The following is a 5,586-nucleotide window of genomic DNA, read 5'->3' as shown; positions in this document are numbered from 1 at the left end:
TACATATGCATATCCATGGATCAAATATTCCTACATTTTTAAAAATATTTTTTTCAGGGTTATTTATGAAGACGTAAGACACATATGCACATCTTTGACCTGTACGGTAGACATATTTAATTTATGTTGCCTCTATTTGCAAAGCATTCTGTGGTTTGTCTTCTACCCCTCCATTTGACACCGGCATCTGAAAACACTTCATTTTAAAAGGTCATCTGAAGGGCTAGATGGCCGCTACCCCTCCACACTACCCTTCATGGAGGGGTAGAACCAATGGGGGATTAGGATATGGCATTATAGTTGTCCTTGGCTGATATAACATGGTTGAATGAGAAATGTTTATTTTAGTTACCAGGATGAGACACGCAGGCATTTTTGAGGAGGCAGAAGTCACTCTTCTCAACATGAACCTGTCTAACAATAAAACAAAGGGCTAATTTATACCCTACAAGCCACAAATCTAGATAATTTGATGGAACGGATCATTCTGTTTTCCTCCTAGAATGATCGGGGCTCAGTTCATCATTAATTAGTCACAGATGAAATCAGCCTAATTGAAAGTGTTAAAAAGCAATCTTTATTCTGTAATCATCTTTTGGTTTAGACTTACTATTCGAAAATAAAATATCTCCAGAGCTCACATTTATTAAGGAGAAACTCCTGATGTGCTCATTTGTAACCTTCATCGCCCTTGATTTCTCCTCCTGAGGATGAGGAGGATCATCTTATGTCTAGGATTTAAATAAAATACAACTATCATCCAGCAATTAGTTTTATGACCAGTTAGCAAATGTTACTAAGCTAATATGCTAAATAAAGATGGTGAAAGTTTTAAATAAAACGTGCATGTTAGCACTAAATTGAGAGTATGTTCTGCTGCACTTATGTGCCACTATACCAAGAGTTGCAAACATAGCTGAAGCTCAGTCTTGCTGAACTCGATGTTAAAGCTTTGTGAACTGAGGTTGTGTTAATGCAGCTGACTTTATGCTTAACTGACATGTATCCTATGAAATTATATTGTGAATTATTACACTCAACTAAAAGGAAATACGGTGAAATCAATGCTGCAAGCACAGAGATGAGATCTGGTGTGATTTCACACTCCACTGCACCTCTGGTTTCCAGCCCACATCTGAACAGCGTGAAGCCTGAACGCACATGCTACTACATGTGAAGCTGCTGCAAAAGGTGTATGAGGGCTGACGGGCTAAAAGTGTAACAAACTGCATGTCTGCAATACCATTCACTGCGCAGACTACACACGCATGCACAGACAATAGCCGACAACGTTGAATTCCATACATTGTACTTAACCTGCTGGTCATAGCTCCTCGTTGGGATTGTCTGGTGGTGTCATTGAGAGACACGTTAACCGGAGGACTTGACAAAGAGGTAGTCATTGTCTTTTAAATTTTGCAGACAGCGAATGATAATAGCGCGTGTGAGAAGAATTTGAAACATTAGCGTGCTCAGTGACGGCACGCTGTGTTGAAGAAAGACTCAATGGAGACATTCCTGCTGCCACTTAGTCCTGCAGCATGGAAATGAGAGTTGTAATAGGTTAGCACCACCGCAGAGCGCTCTCCATAGCACTTTGGCCCATTAGCATCCCAATCATCTATTTTATTTCCCTATTTACATCAAATCACTGCTTTTTTTAAAAATAACCTTCCCTTTAGACATGTTGTCCGGTTTGTAGCATCCGAAACAAACGCACCTTTCACCACACTGTTTCCTGCCTTGTCTCAAAGAGCACAATTGTAACACAACACAGCCTGAGGAGAGAGGAGACTTCTACCATTTCTAATATTGTCGCCACAGATCACTAAAAAACACCTGAGGGTGTTTTCACATATCAAAGCTACACCACAAAGATATTTTTCTTGAGGGAGCCTTCTTCCATTGAAGTACAATTTAAAAAGTAAATTGAGAGAAACATTTTTTTTCAATGCCCATTGGATCTGTGTGGGTAGATGCAGGATGCAGGCAGGTGAGCGCTGAAACTACCCTTCTCTCAAGCACATTTAAAAGCCGTTATCAACCTGTTTGACAGTTTGTTGACTAGGAACACAGATACAGTTGTTGCTACATGCAGTACACACCTGGAATTTCATTGAAGTATTCACCAAATAAATGAATCTTTTTGGATGTTCCTTTTTTGTTAATTAAAATAGAGTAAAGTTTGTTAAATAATACATAGATTAATAAAACCTCTCAGTTAATGTCACTGACAAATTTTCTCTTGACCTCTCCTCGAATGATTTTGTTGTCATTATTGATTTTTTTCTTTTCTTTTCCAGCCTTCATTTCATTGCCTTTTGTCTCTTACACAAAACAATCAGTCATTAAAAGTTTTTGGCACAGCTCAGAGGTGGTATTAGGCAAAAGCAGAACCAGTTTCCATTTGAAAGGATGGTGTGTTCAAGCTGTGTGTTCTGACTCAATGAAGCACCTGCTTTGGGCGTTGAACGTTACACATATCTAGAACTTTAGTCATAAAAAGCATGGAGTGTCAGGTCACTGCTTTCATATCAGTGAAGCTTGATATGCCATTGAGGAAGTATTCTGGCTCTTTACTTCCCTGCAATGTATAAATACTCCATTTCGTGTCATGCATCACATGTACCAAGGGAAAGGTTATTAAAGATTATATGCAAAGCAACCCACAAGAACTTCTTTTTTGTGTTTTTAAAAAAAAGTATTTTCCACCAATAAAATCTACGCAATACTTTCTAAGGATGTGTAAAAATGTACCCACTGAAGTACCAAGAGAGCGACAGAATTACTGGGCATAATGGCAATAATTATATGGCAAGACTTTCATCCTTGTTTATGACACCCACATGTTCCAGCGCCAGTCCAACGCAAACTGCCTCAATAAAATGTATTTTTATGTTTCCATGCCAGGGAGCTGTTTTGTGCATAAAACAGGCGTGTCAAGGCCGAAGGCCTGTCACCAGTGTTAACTGATCTGCCTGCAGTAATTGTGTTGTGCGCCGGCATGTGAGCAGATAAGGTTCAGAGGGTGGTGGGCTGAAACACGGCACCTTTACCCCGGCACTTCCAAAGGGACACATGACGCTCTTTCATGTGGTTTTGGTTTGTAGAATTTCTTTACTGTCCATTTTATTTCAGGGCTGAGCGTGCCTACTGGGGGTTTAAGAACACACCTGGGTTTATGTTCCTGTGAACAGCCATCCTGCTAGTTTGACCTTTGACCTCCCTTTTCATGGAGACACGGAACAGAAATTTAACTGGAGGGTTTGAGGTGCCAGTTATAATATTCCCAGAACATATGTGGTGTAAGGTGTGTGTATGTGTGTTTTTTATTATACAATTATATGACTAATCTGTTCATAAATTATTGAAGTTAGCAACAACAGTCATTCCCAGGTGAATTAAAGGATCACTGAAGTACTTGTTGTTTCATGTGTTCAGATCACTCACTGACTTCTGTGAGACAACAAGCACTCGGGACTTGGCAGGCAGGTATCTCTTTATAGGGCGTCCTCTGAGGCAAGTCAAAACTTGAACAATAAGGCATCGTTATGCACGTCGGCCGAGGAGGAATGCTGGAGATCCATCGGTATGTAACAGGCAATTACCCTCTTATACGTCAGCTCTCGTATGCCTTCTGCGGCAAACCTGTAATTTCCAATTACTAACACCTATCTGAACCTCTTTCACAGCATCTGGGTTTCTCTTGAAGATGATTGTACACATTGTCCTCTGAACTCCTGAACTGAGGGTTTGGCGAATATCCTAAAAACAGATCCGGGATCTGCTGGTGGGCCTGTGGCTGTTATGGGGTGAGAGGGTCTGCTTGTGGTGCAGTAACAGGAGCTTTGCCTTTTTTTTTTTCTTTTTTTTTTAGTGTTTGTCATTAAAGTTCAGGGATTTAACGGTGGGAGATGGTAAAACACATAGATACCAAAATGGTGCTGAGGGGCTTATTTATCCCATGAATAGCAAAATCATTTCAGTGTTTCCTCCACAGTGGCTCCCACGGGGGTACTGAGTGGGAAATGAGGGTTACTTTAATATCTTGTTATTTCCCTTCTACAGCAATGAGAAAACGTGTGAGAATGAACGTTTAATCCTCCCGTTAAGTCCCGTTCTCATCCAGACAAACTCCTTTCCAAATAGCGACGAGACAATAGCATGATGGAGCATTTGGATGCAAACAAACTCTCTCCAAACTAAATCTGCCTCTCATTCCTGTTTAAAGCAATAACAGAGCACAGCTTATGACTGTCACTGCCAGTTTATCTTTAAAGCCACCCATCTGATGTCACATAGGTAGGTTTAGTTGGCGTGCGATTGCGGAAGACGATAACTCTCGTTATGCACAGCACATTACACAAGATACAAGAGTTCCTGAATTACACGTGTTATATTCTCATGAAGTTCATTTGTGTTTTGTGCTAAGAGAGGCACCAAAAGAGGAATGAGCTCTGAAAAGCAGAGACCGGCAGAGCAGACTCATCCGTAAACAACGAAACTTATGCTGAAACGCAGCACAGCACAGCAGGTTCTTACAAAACTACTTCTGGTAAAACAGGGTGGAGAGGGATGCTGACTCAACGAAAGATTGGTAAACTTTACACTCCCTTATGGAAATGTGACAGATCAGCTGCACAGGACTGGGGTCAGACTCCCTAATTACTGCTAGAAAGCAATGCAAATCTGATAAGCATAAGAAAATGACTCATTCTCTTCACATTTGTTCCTGATTATAATTACGTCTCAACAGGCTTCATGTTGGTACTCATGAAATGACTGAATGAACGCTGAGACGTTCACCTCTTTAAAACACCTGTCACGATAACAGCGATAATCATCTTCAAACAAGGTTAAATTAGCAAAAATATTTCAGTCAACACATTTTTTTTTCAGGATCAGGGATGTCTCCTGTCTGACACGTGGTGTTATGAAGCTTTTGTAAGCATATTTCCACACGTAGTGCGAAATAAAATGACGGAATAATTGATGATAAGACATATAATAAAACAATTCCATGACATTATTCTGTGTTACAAGGTTTATCCTTTTGTAAGGAGCAACTTCTCGGATTACTTTTACACTAAACAATTTAAGATGATCGAAACAGACAAACGGAGGCAATTTATACCCTTTTTAAATTAAAAAAAAGTTCTATTTAAGTTACTACATGAGGAGAATCTTTTATTTTGATGGTCACCAGGATCGTCATTTTCTCCCCATTTGGGCTGGGTTTTTTTTTGCGTCATTGATAACACCTGCGATGCTCGGACTAAAATTAGATTTCATAATAATTCCAAACTCATTCCAAACTATTTTCCTTTCGGGTGTGGTGACACAACCAGCCAACTGAGCTGCCTTTGATGGAGCTCTGAGCTCTTTTGACATTTTTTTGTCCTCAAGGCCCTTCAGGGACCCGGCATAACGGCTCCTGTGGGTGTCCCACCTCCCACGACTCTCTCTCCCCCCCACCCTCCTGTCCTCTCCCTCTCCTTCTCTCTCCCTCCAGTGCGCTGCATTTAAACCCCGCCCCTGACCAGGTTACTGGGCGGGGCCTAGCCGTGCTGAGCCGGGAGGCAGGCA

Source organism: Antennarius striatus, chromosome 6 (genome assembly GCF_040054535.1).
Source record: "Antennarius striatus isolate MH-2024 chromosome 6, ASM4005453v1, whole genome shotgun sequence".
Lineage (NCBI taxonomy): Eukaryota > Metazoa > Chordata > Actinopteri > Lophiiformes > Antennariidae > Antennarius > Antennarius striatus.
Note: the sequence above shows the minus strand (reverse complement) of the source record.